At 41.0% G+C, this 25,898-nt stretch overlaps 1 long non-coding RNA gene across 1 annotated transcript; it reads left to right on the top strand.

The window, feature by feature from the left end:
• Window positions 1-5,248: 5,248 nt before the first annotated feature.
• On the top strand, window positions 5,249-13,926 carry LOC135179004 (uncharacterized). Its single transcript, XR_010303846.1, has 2 exons — window positions 5,249-5,590; window positions 13,559-13,926. It is a non-coding gene; the product is annotated as an uncharacterized LOC135179004 (long non-coding RNA).
• Window positions 13,927-25,898: the final 11,972 nt, after the last annotated feature.

Raw genomic sequence — 25,898 nt, forward strand, 5'->3', positions numbered from 1 at the left:
ACCTCATGTTTTTTCCCCACAAAAACTGCATTTTCATGTGCACTGGAAGTGGTACCGACTCTAGAAATCTCTCATTGGTAATCTGTTGCAGAGATCAGGTTGAATTAAGGCTGTATAGTTTTCATGAAGATATATTTCAGACAGAAGTGAGATACTCTTTATCACTTTCTTATGATAAAGTATTGCACATCAATAGTTCTCTTTCAGCTTCAGAGATAAGCAGAGGGAAAACAGTAAGTGCGACTGTTTGTGCATGTACAATTACAGTTTTCAGGCAAATAAAAGAGGCACAAAATTCAACAGAGCACAGCAAAAACAAGCTCTGTGTGTACGGTATTATATGCTTCTGGATTCCAGATCTCAGGTCTGTTTTCTCATGATTCTGTCATGCCAGGAGATCTTGAAAGACATCTGTCAAGACTGGTGAACTGTATTCTTGTTTAGCAAGACGAAGAAACATCTTTTGAGGTGAGATGATATTACTCCTTATTTTTTTCAACACATAGCTGTCTGCAGTCTTTCCTACCCAGCTGTGCATATGCACACACATGAATGCAAACACAATAGGAGTTTTGCATAGTACAGCTGGATATGCCCAAGGGAATATAAGAGCAATCTGTGGCTGTCTTACGTGTTATCAGCCTCCTAGACAATTGTGCCATTTCTGTAACTGGCCACACACACGTTTTTACGCGCTTCTAGGCAGTTAAATGATATTCAATATTTATTAGAGACTTTCCCATTTTTAGCCTTGAAAAACATGTGCAGGCAGACACAGGGAGAGATGTGCAGGAATGTAAGATGAGTGTACATAAATGAAAAGCAGAGGATGGCAGCAGTGTTATTACTTTCTGGATATGAGGAAATGGTTGATCTCTGTACTTCTATTTAAAACTGTCTTTAGAATACTGCATAGGAATTATTTAAAAGAAGGTCATTTTGTTGTTCTTAGGCACATCAAAGGCAGCTAACATAATCATCATTTGTTCAAATACCATTTAGATGAGTAGTTATTAACTCCTCTTATTATCATACGTTATTTCAGCACTTGTAAAAGAGTAAAAGATGTTGCAAAGAAAACTTTAAAAAATCTATCTGACTCATTAAACCAAGCTTGTGAAAACCATGATGTAGTTTACCTTTGTCCTTTTGCCATCTACCAGTGACTGGAATAAGGGGCCCTGCCTTTCATTACAGACCCACATAAGATCCATTGTGCATCTTCAGAAATCAGTCTGGCATCTCATTTTGTGTCTCTCAAAGCAGTGATAATTTATTTCCAACAACACAGTGTGGAGCCCTTCTAAGAGGATGCACAGTGAATGCCCTCCACATTCATGACATCAGGAGAGCACAGCACTTCACAGTGTATTCACAGTGTATATACACTTCTTACTGTATTGTTTCATAGCTTTTCTTTAGCTTTGCACCTCATATTTTCATGTTTCTGCTCAGGCATCATCAGTAGAAGTTCTTAAGAAACTTTTCTGAGGGTGAAGCAAACGTAGGTGGCTCATTAAGGCTCTTTTTTTTCCCCTTCTTTTACCTTCACAGCTGTGACATCTACCCCACTTTGTCTTGAATGTATCCTTCATGCTGTCCTTTCTCCAAGCTGGATTTTACCTTTCTCACTTCAGGAGCTGCTTTCTGATATAGCTATAGGTTTTATCCCCATTTCATACCCTTAAAATTTAACATCCTGGTAATTTTTGATCTTGTGCATATGAATTTTGTTGTCCTTTTCAAATCCTCTTCCTTGCTTGGCTTCCTCTGTTTCCATGATATTTATTCTTCTTAGGCAATGTAGCAAAATAAGCTTTACTTGCACTTGCTAAAATTCAGCTGCCTTTACCTTTCACCACTTTTTGTCATAAATATCCTATATTCCCTAAGGTTGCAGATATCAAATTTACTGGCAACAGTATTCACAGATGTAATACTGTTCCTACTGATAAATATCTCTAATACTGTCATTTTTCTTTGACTGCATTATCTGTGCAGGATATGACTTAAAAGTGTGATTTTTTTTTCCTGATACAATCTATAAGAATGATATCTCTTTCAAATACTTCCTCAAGACTCAACTCTGCCCTAAGGCCTACACAATTCTAGCTGTTAATCATGTTGAGGGAAGAGATGGGCTGGAACAGTAATTGCCTTCCTTTTCCTATTTTTTTTTTTTCTAATTAAACTCTCCATTACCCTCTCTAATTTTAAGTGAAAAAAACAAATCCCAACAACATGTAATTAATAGTTATATCAATTCTTCCCTCTCTTTACTTCAGCATTGTAGCTGTATTTCCTATCTATCCATCTATTGCACCTGTTAAGACTATGATCCTCCTTACTTTGTACAGCTAGCACAACTACTGTCTAGACCTGAGGGAGCCTGTTGAATCCTGGTATCAAATAATGGAGACATCTTTTCACTAACTTACTGATACCAATTAGGCTAAAAATTACTCTATTTGTGTTTTGGGTTTTTTTGTGGGGTTTTTTGGTTGGTTTGTTTTGTGGATTTTTTTTTGTTTGGTTGGGTTTTTTTTTGTTGTTGTGTTTGGTTTTTTTAATGTTATGGTAGAGGAAGAGAAGAAGGAGAAGAAGAGAAGGGAAGGGGAAGAACTCACCAGATTTATTTCAGGTTAAAATACGTGTCCAGTCATACTTGGGCAGTTTAATCTGAAACATTTGACAAGAGAAATTGTTTGCCTGATCTGTGCAAGGATTTGTAGAGGAATGAACTGAACTGCTGCTGTCTGAGAATGGGATTAATTTCTTTGAGACATTCCAATATATATGTAAATTTCAACATAGTGTACCATGTGAATGGAAACATGTACATAGAAACATGAAGTTCCCAATCTCATGGAAGCAGTTTGGGGCTATTCTTCAAACTATTGACAGATTTCTGACACTAACTTCCAGAGCTGTATATATCACAGGTAGTCTTGACCTAATATGGGAAGGTATTAATGTAAAAATACAAGAATCATTATACCCCTATCATGTTCAGAGTATTTATTTCATCAAGCATAGGTATAAAGTACACCACCACCACAACCAGCATGTTCCACCCACAAAAGAAACCCCCTCACAAAACTCTCCTCCATCACCACCAATTTCTCCTCAGTTTAAAGCCTACTAAATCCTAAAATGTGATTATGCTCTGTCGTTGAACAGAAGAAACAGTAGCAAAGTAACACCCTACACCCACTCCTGGGCTGCTGCTGAATTAATTCATATTGCAGAAACATAAAAAAAAAAATCAAATAGGAGCACTGTGTAAAGAAAAAAGAGTTCTCTAAGGCATTCACAGCAAGAGGAGAAAAAAGTGAGGGCTTTTTAGACTAGAGAGCTGTTGAAATAGAATGACAAAATTTCCCTCTGTTATTAAAAGGAACTGAGTGAAGGGTGGGTGGTTTTTTGGTTTTTTTTTTTTTTTTTTGTTCATGTTTTTTTTGGGGGTTGTTTGTTTGTTTTGTTTGGGGTTTTTTTGTTTTTTTTTTGGGGGAGGTTGTTTGTTTGTTTTGTTTGTTTTTTGTTTTGTCTGTTTTGTTTTTTGCTTTTTGGGGGGTTGTTTTGTTTGGTTAGGGGATTTTTGGGTTTTGTTTGCTTTGGGTTTTGTTTTTGTTATTTTTTGTTTGGTTTTATGAAGCACGTTTATGCAGCTGGGTTGTATGCCAGACATGTAAGAAAGTGAGGGCAGCTATGCTTTAAATTAACCTATTTCTGACCGTTAAATCAGTCCCGTTTGTCGTTCTCTATGTGGAAGGTGTGAGTGAGGGAATCCCAGAGTCAATAGTGCCACCATCAGGATGACTGCCCAAATGGAAGCACTCTCAGAGAGGTGGCTACTCCCTCCTCTCCAAAATTCTCTTGTCTAATCTTACCTGAGCAACCAGAGAAAGCAGATTGCTTGGGTAACCTGCAAGAAGTGACGTCTGAGACTCACACTGTTTGTTCTTCTCCCCATGTTACAACACATACTTTTTTTTTTTTTTTTTCTTTTAACGTTTCACATTTTTCTGCTTGTGGTTTGTGGTGTCTTTCAAATCTTTCACACAATGGCAGCTTGATCAGTCCTGATCTTTGGTGGGTTTTTTTTGTTTGTTTGGTTTGTTTGTTTGTTTGTTTTTAAGGTTTTGTTTTGTTTTCTGGGAGTGTTTGGTGGTGTGTGTTTGGGTTTGGGTTTTTTTTATTGTTGTTGTTTAATCTTTGGACAATAGGTTCTCTGCTTTCATTTATTGATCACCAAGACAATCCCAGAAATCACAGAAACACCCAGGTTGGCAAAGCCCCTCAGGATCACCAAGTCCAACCCAGAACCCTACTCTACAAGATTCACCCCAAACCCAAGCACCACATCCAAACCACCCTTAAACACATTCAGGGTGGGTGATTCCACCACCTCCCTGGGCAGCTCATTTTGTCCCTGACCACTCTCCCTGTGAAAAACTTGTTCCTAATGTCCAATCTAAACCTCCCCAGCCTCAGCTTGAGGCCATTTCCCCTTGTTCTGTCTCCAATTACCTGAGAAGAGACTGGCAGCAGCCTCTCCACAATGTCTCTTCAGGTAGTTGTAGACAGCAATGAGGTCTCACCTCAGCCTCCTCATCCTCAAACAAAAAATGTTAATTGTTCCTTCATTTAGTCTTGATTAAGATTAGAGACAAGGAGTATTGGAAATGAATACTTGTTTATGAATTATGAATACTAATTTCTGTCTGAATATCAATTTTATTAATATCTTTTAAATTGGGGAAATTCCCTGAGATTCTTTGGACTTTTGGTTGACAGGAAGTAGCTGCACAGAATTGAGCAGTTTAAACAATCAGAACCTGGAAAATAGTAACGCTAAACCAGGAAAGATTCTAACTATGCTTATGGAGTCTTAGCATTAACTCCAGTATTTGTACTGCTTTTTGGTCCCTAAGTAAGTCTCCTGTACCAAAGATGTTTTCAAAACTCACAATAATGATCCTGAGGTAAAATACAAAATATTCCAGGCAGAGGGAAGGGGAGAAGAGATGATGCTATTGAGCTATTAGGGCAAGCTGCATACAAGTGGCCGCCTTGATTCCCAGTTAACAAGCCACAAATGGGGAAAGGCAGAAAGGCTGAATGCAGTAAGGCACAGTGCAGAAAGCAGACAGGCTCAACGCAGAGAGGCACAAAGGTGGTTTCTACATTACCTCATTAAATACTTTATTTTGAAAATCAAACTGGCCAATAGGCACTAGCATCATGGTTCTGGCCAATGAATTCAAAGCTTCATGCCTTGTTTGACCATGCAGGCACATTGAGGGGCAGTACAAGACACCTGACATCTGGTGCTAAACCCCCAGCCCTCAAGGCTTTGCTCATCTGACTCAACTTCCCAGACTCACAACAGGAGGAGTAGAGCAAGGGATAAACTGGCCTGGCAGGATTCATGCCCTACCAAGCCACAAGCATATCAAGAGCCACCTCAACCCCCGAATTAAGAGTATATTGCAAGATCTCAACCTTTCGCTCATACTGGAACTTCTTGAGCTCAGAGATGAACAAATTTGATTTTGGTCTTCCATGGAATAAGAAAAGAGTCAATCAAGTAAGTGGATTTAGGTTAAAAACTTAATTGAAAGTGAGGTATACTGCAACACACTGAGCAACAACCTACATCTTGCCTTGGGCAACAAGCAGAATTTATTTATATATTGTCCCTTTATGTTCCAACCCTCTCATGTCAGACTGTGATGGATGAAGTGAAAAGAGTTTCTATGCCAAAATCTGGATTCTCAGCAAATTGCTGACAGCTAGTGTCATTGCAAATTAGGGATAGGCTATTACTAATGATTTACCAGTTTATTCGATTAATTTAGTCTTTTTGACTGCTTGTAAAATACTCTGGTATTTTGAGGGATTCTGGATTCCCTTTAAACAAAACTGTGGCTTTGATTAAGGGAAATATAGGATCCCTGAAACTACCACAAATATGCATGAATTGATTTTGATTTTTCCTGTGCATTTGTTTGTAATCGATCTTTGAAATGCTATTTGTGTGGAGAAATGCTAATCATGTGAGAAACTGGTTTATCTCTACATGAGCTTTTGTAATATATTTTTTTAGGTAGCTCATCTTAACATTTTTATTCTAAATATCAGAGAATGTTTTCTGCTTAGCATTTATTGGCTGATATATTTTTGGATAATTTGTTTTGTGAGAAATTGGAATTATGACAGAGGGATCTGCAATGTGAACCATCCAACTAGCCTTTTTCAGCAAGTGTGCACTCAGCTTTTCTTCTCTGAGAACATTCCTGCAAATGAAGCCTGTCTATCAAATGCTTCATGACTGGACAGTAAAGAAAGGTCACTGATCACAGAAAGCACCACAGAAAGGTCACTAATCACAGCAAGCACCACAGTAAAAGCACATATTCTTTGCAAGAACGTAGAAAAACGTTATGCTTCATTTGGGTAAGGCTAATTCAGTGATCTCTTCTGCTTTGTCAATTTCTTTCAGATTTATCAGCTCACTAGACACTACCTGAGAGTATCAGCAAAAGAGAGACATTTAAAGATATGTAAAAATAAAATACCACACCTGTTTCTTGTTTATACCATTTCTTCCTGAAGCAAAGCAGCTAATGTCTTTCTCCCCCCACCTTTCTTTTACTCCCAACAGATAGAAATCATTTAAAGGAGCTCATAAGTAGTAAAAAAATTCACTTTATCTTTTAATATCTTATTATTCTTGTCTCTCCATGGCTCTTTTTGTAAGCAGTAGAATTCCTTCAGATTTGATCTTATTTTCTGAATGACATGCTTCTCATTTCTGAGCAAAGAATAACAGGAGAAAGGGAAGACTGAACAAGTTTATCTTGTTCTACGCCGTTTTGATGTTCAGATATGCAAAAGAAATCTTGCTGCAGTATAGTGAAGATTCTCTTGATCATTTGGAAGAAATTGGTAAGGGGGAGAGACTTCCTTCTACTTTCTCAAGGTACTTGAACCAGTTCTTAGTTTAGGATGTTTTGTTCAAGGAGGCCTTTAAAATTGATGTGTGCTATCTTTATTGCATCTCTTCCACAGCACAGAATTAATATTCATCACTCCTGATCATGTTCATTAGGAGAAATAATCTCAGAATAAATCTCTGGCATTTTTAGTAGAAGGTGTTTTGGAACATTCCCCCCTCCCCCCCTTTTTTTTTTTTTCCCTTCAGTTAGATCTAGAATCAAAAAAAGCTGTTTTCTGTATCTTGTCTACTGGTGGTAAAAGATGTCAGAAATGTCAGGAGATTTTTGTCTCACAGGAAGAGATAGGTCTGTACCAAGTGAATTCTATTTAAAATGGACTTCATGGAGATCTCACATGCACATCTCTAATCAAAATGGAGTAATTGCTGCACCAACACAGTATTCATTCAGAATATACACTTCAATGCAGCTGAGCTTGAGAGGCAAGATTAAAATGATGTCAGGAAGGGATATGCATGATTCAATACTGAGTAAAGGAATAATCTTCATAGAGCACAGAAAAGCGGCTTCTCTCAGGAGTATAATTTCTGCTGCATGCAAAATGCATTACCATGAGAAAAGAGGTTTGTGAAAAGGTTCCATAGTGCTGAAGCTACGGTTTCTTGTTCCAGTGCTCTTTGTGTGACATCGGTATTTACTGCCTTACTGATTTGCATTGCATGTCAATATGCATGCATCATTCTGTGGCTTCCATGAATCGCATTGCTCCTTTCATTTCTCAGGTGCCACAGTGTCAGCTGGACTTGTGCTGCCTCCCTGCAAGGCTGACAAATTCAGCAAAGATAAAGTCCTTTTCCTGTATATATGTAAAATGTCTTTGCTAATTAAAAATTATCTGACATCCCAAAAGTCCTTATAACACTGATGTAGTTTGCAGCCCTCTGGAAAATGTACTCCTCATGACACCCCTGCTATTATTTTCATTTTTTACCTGCAGAACTGCAATAGACAGGAAAAAAAAAACACAACCACTTTTCCAAAGTTGTATTAGGGATCTGGAGCACAGCCCTATGAGGAGTGGCTGAGGGAGTTGGGGGTGTTCAGCCTGGAGGAGGCTCAGGGCAGACCTCATTGCTCTCTACATCTACCTGAAGGGAGGTTGTAGCCAGGTGGGGTTGGTCTCTTCTGCCAGGCAACCAGGGACAGAACAAGAGGACACAGCCTCAACCTGTACCAGGGCAGATTTAAGATGGATTTTAGGAAGAAGTTCTTCACAACAAGAGTGATTGGCATTGGAATGGGCTGTCCCTGAAGGTGTTTAAAAGGAGACTGGATGAGGCACTTAGTACCATGGTTTAGTTTGTTAGAGGGTGTTGGGTGATAGGTTGGACTCGGTGATCTTAGAGGTCTTCTCCAACCCGATTAATTCTGTGATTCTATACAGTTAGTCTACAGGAAAGTTTGGAATTATCTGAGATTTCAAAGCTTCAAGCTAGCATTATACTGGGCCAAACATCTTCTTTTCAAGAAGATACTGGATCTTAAATAGAGAAGTGACACAAATCCTTAGAGGAAAGAAAATAATCCTAAAGAACATATTTCACATCTGTATATAATATTATGCCTGATATACAGTTTTTCTCAGTACATTTCTGAAGCTTTAAGAGTGTCAAGTATCAGACAAGCTTAGATTCAAATGCTAAGTAGACAAAGAAAAAGGGGAGGGAAAAGGAAAGGAGGCAAATTGTCACTATACATGTTCACAGACCAACTCCAGAGACAGTCTAGTTTGGGGCCTCCTTCTTTCTCAGATCTTTGAGTGCCACACTTTTTAATGTGACAGTCACATTTGCACATCAAGGCAAAATGTTTACTTTACACATTTAGTTCGCTATTACATTTTATTGATGTTCATGTTTTAGTGAATTTCTTAACATTATGTTAATGTAGATTTATAGAAGAATCCATCCCTTAGATGAAAGAAGTGAATGGATATGTGAGTAGGATAGTGATTTTTGGATATTTGCTGTCTCTGTTTCTGGCAAAACCAGCAATATCCAAAAAATCCACCCAGGTATTCTTAGAAAACAAATGTTGACTTAAAAAAATGGGCACTTTGCCAGTGGTATTTGGCTCTTGCTAAACTGCCCTACTGACTGCTCTCTAGAGTGGTCCTTTCGACACACTTGCTCAGTGAATATATAATTATTTACATCAGAGTGAGAATTGCTTTCCTGTCTTCTGCTGGAATTATCTATTCCCTGAAGAGTATTATGCAGGAAGTCAGCCTCCATGGTCAACATAGTCTTGTCTGGCTGTATAATTAATTCATCAAACTTGATTTTAAAAAATGATAAGAGAACTCCTCCAGGACAGCTGCTGTATTGCAGAGCGGTCTCTAGGGGTATTGGAAAATGATGCTCCAGTCCCTGCTACATATCAGTCAGATAGATTGCTTTAAACTGGTATCTCCCACATTGCAGGAAAGAGGTTTTGCCACTCATTTTGAGCCCAGTATTATTGAAATACTCTTGTCAGACTGCACAAGGGAAGTGGCATCTAGGAGGCAAGAACGGCTGATGGCTTTGTACAAAAGGAGACAGCTCACTGGCTACCACTGCTGCCCATGTTACACAGACTAGCTGTGGACTAACTGCTCAAGCACCATGGAAGTATCACCATCCATTTCTTTTTCTTTCTTTTCTTAATGGCTTCTCTCTACAGACTTTTCATTCACGTTACATGCAAGTAAAACTCTGTGACACAGAAATGGATAGCAAGCAAAAGACACTTGCTGGAACTGTATGAAATCTTTAGAGCTCCTGACTCAGAAGAGTACCATACATGCCTTCCCCCTGCCCCTATCTGTTCCATTTAGTTCTACATAGGTTAAAGCAGACAGATGATATCAATAACTGAAACCATACGAAACATATTTTCTGGATTTTTTTTTGCTAACAGAATTCAGGATGTCACAGATAAAATCATAGGATCATAGAATGTCAGGGTCTGGAAGGGACCTCGAAAGCTCATCCAGTCCAGTCCCCCTGCCAGAGTAGGATCACCTATACTAGGTCACAAAGGAACACATCCAGGTGGGTTTTGAAAATCTCCAGAGAGAGGACTCCACAACCACCCTGAGCAGCCTGCTCCAGGGTTCTGTCACCCTCACAGGGAAAAAAATCTTCTTCATGTTTACATTGAACTTCCTATGCCTCAGCTTCCATGCATTGCCCCTCGTGCTGTCATTGGGCACCACCAATCAGAGCCTGGCTCCATCCTCCTGGCACTCACAATTTACATATTTATAAATGTAAATGAGGTCACCCCTCAGTCTTCTCCTCTCCAAGTATCAGAGCCTCAGCTACCTCAGTCTCTCCTTGTAAAAGAGATGTCCCATTCCCTTCATCATCTTTGTTGCTCCATTCTGGACTCTCTCAGGCAGCTCTATGTCCTTCTTGAGCTGTTGTAGGCCTCAAAGATATAATCACCTGCCTAAACAAAAAAAAAACCCAAACAAATAAACAAACAAAAAACACCCCAAACAAAACCCAAGAAATAAACCAACAAACCAACCAACCAAAACAAATAAATAAATATTAAACCAAATCAGTTTTTAAAAAACCAACAAACCCAACCCAACCCAACAACACAACCATACATGACTATTTTTCAAGGGCAACTTTGTTTTCCAGTCTCAGAATGCATCCATAAAGAATTTCAGAATGGGTAGCAGTATTGCAATCTAGAATTAAATTGCTACTTCTATTTTGGGAGTCTGCCATAATTTAAAAGCAAAGCATGAATTCCAGTTTTGGCAGTGTATCTGAAAGACTTGAGCTGGCTTTTCTGGTACTCCAAGTGAGTGCTTTAGCCATATGGCAATTAGTAAACCCTTGGTCATTGCTTCAGGTGGGATGACTCCTTCAACAAGCTGAGTTCCCAAGCCTGCTGTAGTGCATGGTAGGTCTCTAGAGTCTCTTACTAAAAAAAGCTATTTTCACTGAGTTAAAATGGGTTTTGCTAACAGCAAACCTTGCAAAACTGCCTTTGGCTGGGTTAATCTGTAAATAGTTGAAACTATATTCTTCCTTGTAGTTTTCCTTGTGGCAGCAGAGACATACCTCATCATTGTAATTAAGTTGTTATAAATATACATTGATTAGTCTGAAACCTGTGGTCTGATATAAAATCTCAGCATCACTGTGCTTGAAAACATCACTTTGGCATATTACTTATTCTTACAGTACTGTACTCCAGCAAGACAGTAAACTCTTCAGCATAGTACTCTCAAGGGAATGGGGGAGGGAAGAGATATAAAACCAAATACTTGGTACTGTATCCTCCAACATTGATTCATGTAAAATGGTTTAATGTTTTCTGCAAACAGCTTAAAATATTCCTCTGCTTTGTTTTGGCTGTCAGAGTCAGACTTTCCCTCTATCTAAACTACTAAGGTTAAACCTACAATGCTATTTAAATAGGGTTTGCAATCCAACACTTAAAAAAAAAAAAAAAAAAGATAGTTCTGTTGATGAATAGAAGCTAGGAGGTGTAAAATGCAGAAATATGAATAGCTGGCAACAAAATTAGTAATATGGGCAAATTTCTAAGGCATATCATAGGTTACATTAAGAAATGTATTCAGAAGAGTGTGTCCAGCAGATCAAGGGAGGGTCTTCTCCCCCTCTACTCTGCCCTAGTTGCAACATCGTCTTGAATACTGCATTCAGTTTTGGGCTCCCCAGTTTAAGAGAGACAGGATCTGCTGGAGAGAGTCCAGTGGAGGGCTACAAGGGTGATTAGGGTACTGCAACACTGCCTGATGAGGAGAGGCTGAGGGACCTGGGGCTGTTTAGTCTGGAGAAGAGAAGACTGAGATGGGATTTGATAAATGTTTATAACTATCTGAGGGCTGAGTGTCAGGAGGAGGAGAACAGGCTCTGCTCACTTGCTCCCTGTGAAAGGACAAGGATCAAGGGATGTAAGCTGCAGCATAGGAGGTTCCAGCTCCACACCAGGTGAAATTTCTTGACTGTAGGATCCCAGAACACTGGAACAGGCTCCCCAGAGAGGTTGTGGAGTCTCTTTCTCTGGAGACTTTCAAGGCCTGTCTGGATACATTCCTTTGTGATCTGTGCTAGATTGTATGGTCCTGCTTTGGCAGCGGATTGGACTTGATAATCAATTCGGGTCCCTTCCAACCCCTGACACCCTGTGATCCTGTGGTATGTCAGCCAGTATTTCTCTGTTTCATTCGAAGGTTTAGGTAGGATCTTACTATCTGAACATAAACCAGGCCAGAGAAACTTTTTTTTTCTTTCTGAAAATTAGTGATCACATAAATCCTACTACTTTTTAATTCCTTAATCCAGCCTTACTGATTTTGCTACATTAGTTTCCAGTTGCTTCTCAACAAGAGGAATTTCTTAACTTTAAAATCTTTTAATAAGAAGGCAACCCAGAGCCTTGGTACCAGGTAATACTACAGAGACAAAGTTTAAGGATTATGGTTCTTCATTGCTGTTCTTATTCTATTGTTTTCAAGTTTGATTCTTACTTCAGGAGGAGGAGAGACTGGTGCTGGTCTCTTCTCACAGGTAATTGAAGACAGAACAAGGGGGAATGGCCTCAAGCTGGGCCTGAGTAAGTTTAGATTGGACATTAGGGAAAAGTTTTTCACAGAGAGAGTGGTCAGGCATTGGAATGAGCTGCTCAGGGAGGTGCTGGAGTTACCCACCATGGATGTGTTTAAGGGTCATTTGGATGTGGTACTTAGGGATATGGTTTAAGGTGAATCTTGTAGAGTAAGTTTCTAGGTTGGACTTGGTGATCCTGAGAGGCTTTGCCAACCTGGATGTTTCTGTGATTTTGTGATTCATAGTCCTTGACTCAAAGTTGGTGATTTAGATATTGCATTGTGCTACATGTGTTAGCACTCTGTAACTGTGCATAATGTTTTAGTCTCAATGCCTGTCCCCCTCAATTATATCACAAGACAATTCGTTAAAAATGCTGAGTTTATCATTCATATTCATTTGGTTTCAAAATCTATTATGCAGAAATGAAATCATAGTGTATGTGCTGCTTTTGCCTGTGTGGAATGCTAGACCAGCCATGATCTGTAGGCTGTTAACAGCTTTGAATCAACCAGGACAGCTGACCTGAGGTGGCTATAAGTGCATCCCAGACAATAAAAGCTTTTTGATTATAAAGGTGTTCCTCCTTGCACCTGTTCTTTTTTTCTTCTCTTCTTGCTGAACCTCAATCCTGGAAGGGTTTGGTCATCATTCTGTTCCTGGGGACTGTTTTCCTGTCTGTTATGATTCTCTGCAGTACTTTATACTAGCATTGTTTTATTAAATCTGTTTCTGTTTCAGCCTGCAAGTCTCTTCTTCTTTTCCTGGTGTCCCTTCCTGGCTGTGAAGGGGTCATTGGGTAATAGAGCAGCTACAAGAGTTTAGCCCTTGGTATAGGCTAAATGTAGACATTATTGAAGAGCCCACTGTACTGTGCAGTCACTACTACCTCTTAGGAGCTGTCTGGCTGGTTTTGCTTACCTGAACTTTAATAGAGTTAATTTTTCTCTTCTTCAGATTGCAGAAAACTTTGGTTACCTACAAGTGGAGTGTAAATGTTCCTCAGGAGGCTGCATGGATCACCTGCTGGGATATCAGTAATGTGTAATTTTGAAAGTGGCTGGGTTTCTTACTGCTGCTCCTTGATAACATCCTGTCACCATCCAGAGGAGAACATTGGAACAATATAAAGAGTCATGCATTGAACCATGTGTGGTTGTAATGCTTGCAGCAAATGAGAAATGCAGTACAGGATTCCAGAATTAATATTTCAAGCACTACATTTTGTAGATCAGTAGAGGATGACTGATTTTTTTTTTTACTTTGTTTTTTATGCCTCTAAAACTTTTCATTTTCTTTACCTGTAATAAACAATTCTATGTTGAGGTGTTTGTTTTGTGGGGGTCTTTTGGGGTTGTTGGTTTGGGTTTTTGTTTTTTTTTTTTTTTTGGTTGTTTGGTTTTGTTGTTGTTGTTTGGGTTTTTTTTGTGTATGTTGTTTTGTTTGTAAAAAATAAACTTATTGCTAAGTAATTCCACAAAAGTAGTATAAGCTTTTAAAGCTGTGTATAAATGCTAAGATGATTTCTTAAGATGCTATCTATAAAGAAATGGCTTTACTCCTCTGGTTTTAGCTAAGGGACAGGTGAAGACACACAAACACCAAAAGAATTGAGTCTAAGGGAGTAAAACAGGAAAGTGTGACCTTAATTCTAATGATGAATTTACTTTATAGCAATATCTAAAAGATACTTGAATGTAATCCTTTATTACAGAGTCCAACTTTTATTTTCTTTCTCCCACCACACAGTATTTGATGACTATTTAAAAGAGTTATTCTGGTGGTAACATTGAGTTTCTGAGCTTTTAACTCAGATTTCACTAATTCTCATTCACTCAGAATCTGCAATAATAACATCAGTAATATAAATCTAACTTAAAAAATGACCAATATCTGGCAATTCCACCATGTACAGAATCATGGAATTACATTCACAGAATCACAGAATTAATCAGGTTGGGAATGACCTTCGAGGTCATCAAGTCCAACCTATTACCTAACACAATCTAATCAACTAAACCATGGCACTAAATGCCACACCCAGTCTCTTTTAAAAAGACACTTCCAGGGGTGGTGACTGCACCACCTCCCTGGGCAGCCCATTCCAATGCCAATCACTCTTGCTGTGAAGAACTTCTTCCTAAAATCCAGCCTGAAGCTGCTCTTTTGCATCTTGAGGCTGTGTCCTGTTCTGTCACTGGGTGCCTGGAAGAAGAGATCAACTCCACCTGGCTACAGCCACCTTTTGAGTAGTTGTAGACAGCTGCTAGGTATAGACTCCTTAACCAGATCCTTTACCTTTGTGGTACTCCACAGAGCTGAAGATGGTGACAATAAAAAGAGCTGAAACACCCTTATCAGAGGACCAAACAGCTAGCTTAAAAGAACTGTGACTGATAAGATTTTAAGAATTACATTTGCATTCCTCTTCCATTAGTAAGAATATTGAGAGAAGATAATTTAATACAGTAGAATTGCACTCATAGAAGTGAACACTACTTCTTATCTCCAGACTTTCTGGAACTCTGGATCCTCATTTAGACAAACTTGACTGTCATTTTTATCCTTCAAAGGTAAATTGAATATTATATAAATATCTCAGAGTTCTTACGGGAAGAAATAATAAACTTGTTTCTTTAGCATGGATCAGAAATCTTTTACTTCACTTTTTTTGGTAGAAATGCAATAAAACACTTGTTAAAAGTGTGTTCCAGTTATTTAATTTAAATAAACTGCTACAACCATCCCTATACATGAGTAAGCAAGCTCTTGGTTAGTGTCTCACATGCTCCTGAGCTGTTACAAACCATCCTAGTGATAATTTGTGTTTTCAAGACTGTTAAAGGCACTTAGGTTCTGAAACTTACTGAAATCACTTAGGTTAAAGTGTGCTATATATATGTGATATGCTTTAAAGTATTTTCTCCTCACAAGAAATGCACATATATTTTCAGACATCATACAGAGATTGCCCTGGGAATTTTGCAATACTGATAGGGTATTGTCCATTAGCATCACAGTGGTTATTGAATAACACACATATTACGGAAGATAACTGGCACCAGAGGTGGCCTTGAAGTGAAATTCCAGCTTGTTCATTGTGGCTCTTACTTGAAACAGGAGAGATCCCATTATTTTGGTCTGCACTGTCATTTGCAGTGCAAGCATACTGTTCAGTGAACCTTTCAAAAATTTACATACTTACAGATTAAGAGTCACAATCTACTTTCCTTTGCAGGCCATGTAGAGAGTATCTGCTGCATGTGCAAGTCTTTGTGCTTTTTGTTAACTATATGTATGCTGGTTTGACCTTGTCTGGGGGCTAAATACCCACCAAAGCCTCTATATCACTCCCCTTCTTAAATGGACAGGGGAAAATACAACAAAAGGCAGTGATAAGATAGAAGCAATTTAATAACAAATAGCATAGCAATAAACTGTGCGGAAAGCAAAAGCAGAGAGAGATGTAAGTCCCTACTGTCCATCAGCAGGATGATGTTTGGTCTTGGGAATCAGGATTCTCTATGCTTAGTTGCATTGGAGGATAGACACCATAGATGAATCTCCCCAGACTTCCCTCTTTCACTTCATTCTTCTGACCCCATATGGCATGGAATAGCCCTCTGGCCAGTCTGGGGCACCTGGCTTAGCTGTGTCCTCTCAGGGTACTCTTGGCACCAGCCTGGATGCTCAACTCAGCAGCAGCCAAAACACTGCTGTGTGATCAACACTCAGCTATGACATGCAATGCACAGCACTAGAAAGATGCTTTGAGGAAAATTAACCCCATTTCAGCACAAACCCACTATAAGATCACAGAATCACAGGTGTTGTGGTAGGCCTGATAGGCCAAAAATGGGCTTATTCATGCCCTGGCTTGCCCAGGCATGTTTTTCTGCTCTTCCCCCTTCTGCTGTGGGGAGAAGCAACCTCAGAGAAGAGGACAAAGGACCTGGACCCATTGAGTTTAAAGACTCTGGCTTGTCCAAACATGTTCCCCTGCTCTCCCTCCTTCTGTGCTGGGGCAAGCAATCGCAGGAAAGGAAAATGAAAGCCCTGGTTTCACCTATTATGGTCAAGCTTGAAAAGTGCCATTCTGATTGGCTAATCTATGTCCAAAGCCCTATTAGTCTCAGGTTGGTATTGATAAAAAGGGATGAGCAGGTAGCACGGTGTGCTGCTGCTGCCTCATTGCATCCTGAAATTGCCTGGAAACTCCACTGCCTTGAGCTTACCAGGAGCAGGCTCTAAATGCCTGCACACAATCAGCCTGCATAGCCAGTGTGACATTGTGCTGAGACCACACATTACATCACATCCTGCCTGCCTTTCTGCAAGGCTTTTGCTGAATTGGGAATCAAGAGAAACCAGATCAGAGACTGTGTTGTAGACTCTCAGCTTCCTGAGAAAAGAGCCTGGGAAACTCTGACAGCAACTCCTCCACATTCTTTGAGTGCTGCCTGATAATATTTTCTGAGTAAATACTTAAAAGCCTCTTCTAATTCACTAATTGCCTTCTGCCATAAGCAGAAAGAAGCTTCCTGTGTCCTCTAGTGGATAAGCAGTATAACTAAGCACACATGATATAATCAATCACAAGAATCTTATCTTCTAGTATAATGTTTGCATTTGCTACTTTAAGAAATAAGTGATCTAGTTTTGCCTGTTCCCTGTGTATATAAATCTTCAAATTGTGCATTTTGAACCTTGTGAATAAGTTTTCTGTTGAATATTAATGTTAATAAACAGTTTTCATAGTTATTAACAATCTTCACTTGGATATCAAAATTAATACATATCATTAGTTTTGCATAATCTGTCACAGCAGGATGTCAGGGGTTGGAAGAGACCCAAAGAGATCATCGAGTCCAACCCCCCCTGCCAAAGCAGGACCATACGATCTAGCTCAGGGCACACAGGAATGCATCCAGACAGGCCTTGAAAGCCTCCAGAGAAGGAGACTCCACAACCTCTCTGAAGAGCCTGTTCCACTGCTCTGGGATCCTCACAGTCAAGAATTTCCCCTTGAGTTGGAACCTCCTGTACTGCAGCTTCCATCCATTGCTCCTTGTCCTTTCACAGGGAGCAAATGAAAAGAGCCTGTTCCCCCCTCTCCTGACCCCGATCCATCAGATATTTATGAACATTAATTAAATCCTCTCTCAGTCTTCTCTTCTCCAGACTAAACAGCCCCAGGTCCCTCAGCCTCTCCTCATTAGGCAGTTCTCCAGTCCCCTAATCATCCTCATAGCCTTCCAGTGGATCTTTTCCATCAGATCCCTGTCCCTTTCAAACTGGGAAGCCCAGAATTGAATGCAATACTCAAGACAGGGTCTCACCAAGGCATAGTAGAGGGGGAGGAGAACCTCACTCAATCTGCTGGACACACTCTTAATACACCCCAGGATCCCATTGGCCTTCTTGGCCACAAAGGCACATTGCTGTCTCATGGATGTTATCCATCAGCACCCCCAAATCCCTCTCCACAGGGCTGCTCTCCAGCACATCACCTGCCAACTCTGTTTCTTTTTGCTTGGCTAAATTGATCATGTGTTGATAGCAGCTCCTATTGCAGTAGAAGAAACAGCCATGGTCATTGTGAAGTTCAGCAAAATGAAGAGCAATGGAATTATAAAAAACCTAGCTTTGCTAAATGTTTTCTAATAATTTCTGTGCTTTATGAAATGTGTGCATTTTGAGGACCAATGTCAATATGTCAAATGTCAATACACTCATTCCTGTCCCTATATTCATGAAGAAAATTGCAAACTTCTCTGATCAAGTCTATTTTGTTTCCCTTCTTTCCCCCATGAAAATAAAACATGCTATCTGTTCACCTTAAACAAGATGTACCTATTCTGTTAGAGAGATGCCTGAGGAAATTTTCGCTTCCTTCACTTTGACTTTTTTACCACAGTAGATAGGCATCTTCAAGTTACCAAAAAAGTGCTTGAAATTCATATTTTGAAAGACACACATTCAACACTTGCAGGGATGTGTGCAGGTAACAGCAAGGTTCTGCATACTACAACTTTTTGGAGAAATAAATTAGTTGATCTGATCTGAAGGTCTCAGTTTACCAGTGAACTGTAACTGCAACAGCCAGATTTCTGTGAACTCATCACTGGATGGAGGAACATTTTATATAGAATCTTGATGCTGTGAAACTGTCTCCAAATACAAGAGCTGAATTCACATAATTCCTCTGCCTTAGACTTCTTAATCCTGCTTATCCCATCTGTCCAGAGAATCCTAATTATGCACAGAGGGGAGCATCCTGCCTTTATTTTTGCTGAAATTATTCCATTTGGCTTCAAAGAATTTGAGACTTGACAGGCAAAGATTTCCAGGGTTAGCCTGGCTGTGTAACCAGTAAGAGTTTTCTCCGTACCTAGTCCGTGTTTGAATGATGCCTTATCTAGTCACACAATGTCTGCTTCTACATTAAGTTATTGAACTCAGAGATCTCTCAAGTGAAACTTTATAATGAGGCAGGAGATACATCTGAAAGTGGCACTAATTTATGCAGATTTCTCAGGTGGTGCTCAAGCACTCTGGAATTCAGGAGTGCACCACCAGGGTATCCTCTCCTTGCAGTGTTTATTCACTTACGTTGCTTGTCTGACTATCATTGATCTGTGACTTTCATGTTTAGGTTGTGAGTTGTTTTGTTTGGTTTGATTTGTTTTTGTTTTTTTTTCAAAGAAGATGAAAAAAACTCATTATATAATCCTATACTGAGCTCTAAGACGAATGAAGTAGGACTTCTTCTATCATATTCCCTTAAAATTCTTGGGAAGGAGCCTAGCCACTTTTGAGATTGTTTTTGTCACTGGAGCTGCCATTATTCTAGCTCACCAGACTGGATCTGTAGAGTCTCTTTTAGTTATGAATGGGGAGTGAAAATCTATAGTCATACACTGGCTGTGCATATTTTTAGTCAAGCATAAGTAAAACCACCTGGTTTATATATGAACCTCTGAATTTATTTCACACAAAATAAGCTTTCTCCATTTCAAGCACAAAACTTTTCTGTAATCTGTCGCTCAAGGATGGATGGGGCCTGAAGCACCCTGTTCTAGTGGGAGGTTGTAGGAACTAGATGAACTTTGACATCCCTTCCAAACAAAACCATTCTATGATTCTATGATTAATTTAAGCTTTTATTTCATTTGATAGTCACTGAAATGTGTTGTATTGTCTCAAAGTGTGTTGTGCTGTGCTGTCTCAAATTCTGAACTGCTATCATAAGCAAGGCAGTCTTAATTTTATCCCTCAATAGAAAACATCCTTTAAAATGGAGAATGAATCCTTTGCAGAGTTAAGGCTTCAAGAATACAAAGGCAATCAGTTTTTTACCCTCACTTCCCAGTCAACAATTTGCAACATGGAGGAGTGACAAGTCAGTCATTGAACAATGTGTCACCACATATATCTCATCTTAGATTGTGGCATTATCCTGCCACTTCTACATTGTCAGAATTAGATCTGCTACTGAAACTTATCATTGTGTGAAAAAGATAGTTGTATGCAAATAGCAGCAGCTTGCTTCCAAGGTTGTCCATGCAGTGGGCTATTTTCTCTGTAAGTCTTTATGTAATGCCAAATTGGCAGTAATCAGTTTTCACTTGTAGCATAGGGGGGACAGGGGATTTGAGGATGAGGTTTTATGTTGTGTTTTGTTGGTTTGCTTTTTTTTTTTTCTGAGAGGATTGTGTTCTTGACACTTAGATTTTGGAATAAGAGGACTTTAAAGAGATAGCACAGAGGCAGATTGCTTCCCACATACTCATGAGATAAATTATGAATTATTCAGATACTCTTTTTTTTTTTTTTTTTTTTTTTACTCAATGGTTACACAGAGTAAGTATTGACCTCATCAATGCTTATAAATATGTGCAGGGTGAGTGCCAAGAGGATAAAGCCAGGCTCTGCTTGGTGATGTCTAATGTCAGGACAGGGGACAATGGATGGAAGCTGAGACACAGGAAGTTTCATTTAAACATGAGGAGAAATTTTTCCACTGTGAGGGTGACAGAACCCTGGAGCAGGCTGCCTATGTGGTTGTGGAGTCTCCCTCTCTGGAGATATTCAAGAACTGTCTGGATGTGTTCCTTTGTGATTTGGTCTAGGTGATCCTGCTCTGGCAGGGGGATTGGATTGGATGAGCTTTCGAGGTCCCTTCCAGCCCCTGACGTGCTATAATTCTAATAACAAAATTGAAGAGATACTGCTTCCCAGGTCTCTTGTTGAAATACTGCCTCCAATGGGCCAAGGCCTCCTACCCTAAAATTTACCTCAGAATGAGAAACCACTTTAAGAGCTGAGCTGAAAGTCTCCCTACTAAGGTTAATTTATGATATCCCCAGTATCACTGTCAGAGAAAAAAACAACAACTATAACCAATCATTGAAGGAATTGGACCTTCAGACAGCACTGACAACAGTGACACTCTGGCCACTGGCATAGAGGATGAATGCAGTGAAATCAGATGAATGCCTAAACTCTAAAGTAAATGGGTGAAATAAAAAAAAAATCTCATCCTGAGTGTCCTATTTTTGTTCAGTGGAGGCCCCAGCAGAGCATTTTTCATTTTCTGAAAGAAAGTGAGGCTGTCTACAGGCAGCACCAACAGTCAAAAACGCACTCCTTTTAATCCCAGTGTACACTCAACACTGTCCATCATCATCAGAGGCTATTCACATTGCCTACTACACTTAAATTCTCATTCCTTAAAAGGGGCATGTCAGAAGGTTATGTAATGAGAATTTTAGATGTGAATCAGTTGGCTCTGGAGAAACATCAAAAGCAGACATTTTGAGAGATTATCAAGCCACACACCAATGGTGCATGGTTTAATTTCCTGAGTGGTCCAGGCAATGCCTCTCCACATTTCCCAAGGTGATGACTGTTAGTCCCCAAACAAAATGACTGCTTGTCCCAGAACAATCAAAAAAGACTTCAGGGCCCTGGGACAAGTGGTACAAGACTCAAGGGCACAAATAATCTCCTCTTTTATTATTCGAACCAATGGCAGAGACATTGGATTAAGCAGCCGCATACAGTCTTTTAGTGCATGGCTCCATGGATGGTGTCACCACCACAAATTTGAGTTCTTTGCAACGGTATGATCTGCACAGCACCAGGGTTGCTGGCACCAAACAGGAGACACCTTTCTTGAAGAGAGAAGAGAGTCTTTGTGGAAGAGAGTGCAGGGCTAATTGATTGGGCTTTAAACATGATGTGAAGGGGGAGGGAATAAAGTCAACAGGCTTCCATGTGGCAATGTGTGGGAGGACACATCAGTATGGAGCAATGGGGGACTAGTAAGGGCTCTCAACCTGCTGCCCAGAAGCATGCTGGGGACAAAATAACACAGTCAAAGTTTCACAGAGATGAGCCAGATCCCCTTCAGGTATGTACTAGTTTGAAGCTAGCTAGAATGTTTTGGTGAGAAGAATGAGACCACAGGCTGTGAAAGGAAAACAAGGCTGATGTCTACTCCCCTCAGAGTCTCACTAAGGAGTTTGGGAAGAAGAAATGAAAACATTAGATAACACTCTCGCCATTTTCTCTCACTCTGGCTTGGGCTGCTGACTGAGCTGCATCTTTCTAACACACCCTCCACTCATCTTTGCTTCTTAACCTCTTGGCTGAACCTCAGTTCTTCCTTGGGACTGAGGTAAGGTTGAGAGGGGCAGGGGGAAGGTGCAGGGGTGGTTGAGAGTCCCTCCTGGGGACTCAGGTTTCTGGGAGGGGAGTTGTGTTTCTGTATTACCTTTTACCTTGTATATTTCTGTATATACTGTAAATATCTGCTTACATATTGTGTTAGCTGTAAATAAATAGCTTCATTTATATTCCCAGTGCCAACTGAGTCTAGTCTGGGTAACTTCTAAAGTGTGGAGGAGTGGGGAACATCCAAACCTTCACAAGGTAGTAGCTGCCAACAGGAAAACATCACACGGTAGTGATGACATGAGAGGTAGAGATAGGCTGATAGCTACAGAGGTGTCTGAGCATGGACAGGTGGGATCTGACCTTAGGATTGGAGTACAGACTGAGAAAGGAGTTCCCAAAGATCAGGGTAAGGGAAAATCAGCCAGTAAGTCAGCTCCGATAAAGGCACAACTGAAATGCCCCTACACTAACACAAGGAGCATGGGGAACAAACAGGAAGAATTACAAATCTGTGCAAGTCTACAGGGTTATGGTGTCTTTGGCATCACTGAGCCATGCTGGAATGGATCTCATGATTTGAGCTTGGGGATAGGTGGTTATAAACTCCTCAGGAGGGACAGGCAGGGGAGAAGGGGAGGGGGTGTTGCACTCTAGATCAATGACAAACTAGACTCCATGGAGCTCCACCTGGGGATGTGCAATGCAAAACCAGACAGCTTATGGATAAAGGTTAAAGGGAAGATAGAGGAAGGTGACATCACAGTAGGAGTCTGCTACAGACCTTCTGGTCAGGAAGGTGAACCAGTTGAGGCCCTTTACAAATAAATAGGAGAAGCTTCATGATCACAGGCCTTGGTCCTCATGGGGACTTTAACCACCCTGACATCTGTTGGAAGGACAACACGGCATAGCACCAGCAATCTAAGAGGTTCCTGGAATGCACTGATGATAACTTTCTCCTCCAAGTGGTAGAGGAACTCACAAAAAAAGGTGCTATGCTGGACCTAGTCCTCACCAACAAGGAGGGTCTGGTGAGTGAAATGAAGCAGCAGGGTAGCCTTGGCTGCAGTGACCATGAAGTGTTAGAGTTTAAGATTCTCAAGTCATCAAGGAGGGGGCATAGAAAACTCATTGCTCTGGACTTCAGAAGAGCAGATTTCAACCTCTTCAGGGACCTCCTTGGCAGGGTGCGATGGGAAAAATTCTGGAAGGGAGGGGGGCCCAGGAAAGCTGGTCAGTGTTCAAGGATCACCTCCTCCAGGCCCAGAAGCAATGCATCCTGAAAAAGAGAAGGCAGGTATGAATATCAGGAGGCCTGCATGGATGAATAGCGAGCTCCTGTACACACTTAGATGCAAGAAGAAAGACTACAGAGAGTGGAAGCAAGGACAGGTAACCTGGGATGAATACAGAGGAATTGTTTGTGCAACCAGAGCTCAGGTTAGGAAAGCTAAAGGACATCTGGAATTAAATCAGACTAGAAACATCAAAGGGAACAAGAAGAAATTCTTCAGGTATATTCATGAGAAAAGGAGGACTAGAGAGAATGTAGGACCCTTCCAGAAGGCAAATGGAGAGCTGCTGACAAAGGATGTGGATAAGACTGAGGTACTCAATGACTTCTTTGCCTCAGTCTTCAATAGCAAGGGCTCCAACCACAATGTCCAATTCCCAGAGGGCAAAAGTAAGGACTAGGAGAAGGAAGATATGCTCACCATAATTGAATCATAGAATCGACCAGGTTGGAAGAGACCTCCAACATCATCCAGGCCAACCTAGCACCCAGCCTTATACAATCAACTAGACCATGGCACCAAGTGCCTCATCCAGTCTTTTCTTGAACACCTCCAGGAACAGCAATTCCTCCACCTTCTCAGGCAGCCCATTCCAATGGCAAATCACTCTCTCTGTTAAGAGCTTCCTCCTAACATCCAGCCTATACTTTCCCTGGCACAAGTTGAGACTGTGTCTCCTTGTTCTGTTGCAGGTTGCCTGGGAGAACAGATCAACCCCCATTTGGCTACAACCTTCCTTCATATGTAACCCCAAATCCCTCAATCTCTCATGTTTGTGAATGCCTAAGTAATCTAAACATGCACAAATCCATGAGGTCTGATGAGATCCACCCACGGGTCCTAAGGGAACTGGCAAATGAAGTTGCCAAACCACTGTCCATCATATTTGAAAGTTCATGGCAGGCTGGTGAAGTTCCTGCTGACTGGGAAAGGGCAAACAGAATGCCCATCTTCAAGAAGGGAAAAAAGATGACCCCAGGAACTACAGACCAGTCAGTCTCACCTCTGTGCCTGGCAAGATCATGGAGCAGATCCTCCTGAAGGCTCTGCTAAGGTAAAAAAAAAAAAAAAAAAAAAAAAAAAGGTGACTGGTAGTAACCAGCATGGCTTCACCAAGGCAAATCATGCCTAAACAAATTGAGTGGCTTTTTATGATGAAATCATAGCAAGAGTGGACAAGGGAAGAACAACTGGCATCATCTACCTGGACCTGAGTAAGACATTTGACTCCATCCCACACGACATCCTGGTCACCAAACTGGAAAAACACAGATTTAATGGATGGATTACTCACTGGATAAGGAATTGGCTGGATGGTTGCACACAGAAAGTGGTGATCAGTGGCACAGTGTACTCCTGGAGACCAGTGACAAGTGGTGCCCTTCAGGAGTCAGTGCTGGGACCAGTGCTGGTTAACATCTTTGTCAGTGATATGGACAGAGGAATCGAGTGCACCCTCAGCAAGTTTGCAGATGACACCAAGCTGTGTGGCACAGTAAATTTGCTAGAGGGCAGGAGTGTCATCCAAAGGCACCTGGACAGGCTAGACAGGTAGACCCAGGCCAACCTCATGAAATTCAAGAAGGCCAAGTGTAAGCTCCCTCATCTGAGTTGGCGCAATCCCAAGCACAACTCCAAGCTGGGTGGGGAATGGCTAAGAGAAGTCCTGAGGAAAAGGACCTGGGGTCTGGGTGGATGAAAAGCTCTACATGAGGCAGAAGTGTACATGTGCAGCCCAGACAGCAACTGTGTGCTGGGTTGCAGCAAGAGAAGTGTGGTCAGCAGCAGCAGGTGTCAACCTGTTGAAGGGTAGGAGAGTTTTGCAGAGGGAACTGGACAGGCTGGATGGGTGGTCAGAGGCCAGTGGAATGAGATTTAACAAGGCTAAGTGCAGGCTTCTACACTTTGGCCACAACAACCCCAAGCAGCAATGCATGCTGGAGACAGAGTGGCTGGAGAGCAGCCAGGCAGAGAGGGACCTGAGAGTGCTGGCAGATAGTAGGCTGAGCATGAGCCAGCAGTGTGCCCAGGTGGCCAAGAGAGCCAATGGCATCCTGGCCTGCATCAGGAACAATGTGGCCAGTAGGACAAGGGAGGTTATTCTTCCCCTGTACTCAACACTGGTCAGGCCACACCTTGACTACTGTGTCCAGCCCCGGGGCCCTCAATTCAAGAGAGATGTTGAGGTGCTGGAACATGTCCAGAGAAGGGCGATGAAGCTGTTGAGGGGCCTGGAGCACAGCCCTGTGAGGAGAGGCTGAGGCAGCTGGGCTTGTTTAGCCTGGAGAAGAGGAGGCTCAGGGGTGACCTCATTGCTGTCT

Source organism: Pogoniulus pusillus, chromosome 10 (genome assembly GCF_015220805.1).
Source record: "Pogoniulus pusillus isolate bPogPus1 chromosome 10, bPogPus1.pri, whole genome shotgun sequence".
NCBI lineage: Eukaryota > Metazoa > Chordata > Aves > Piciformes > Lybiidae > Pogoniulus > Pogoniulus pusillus.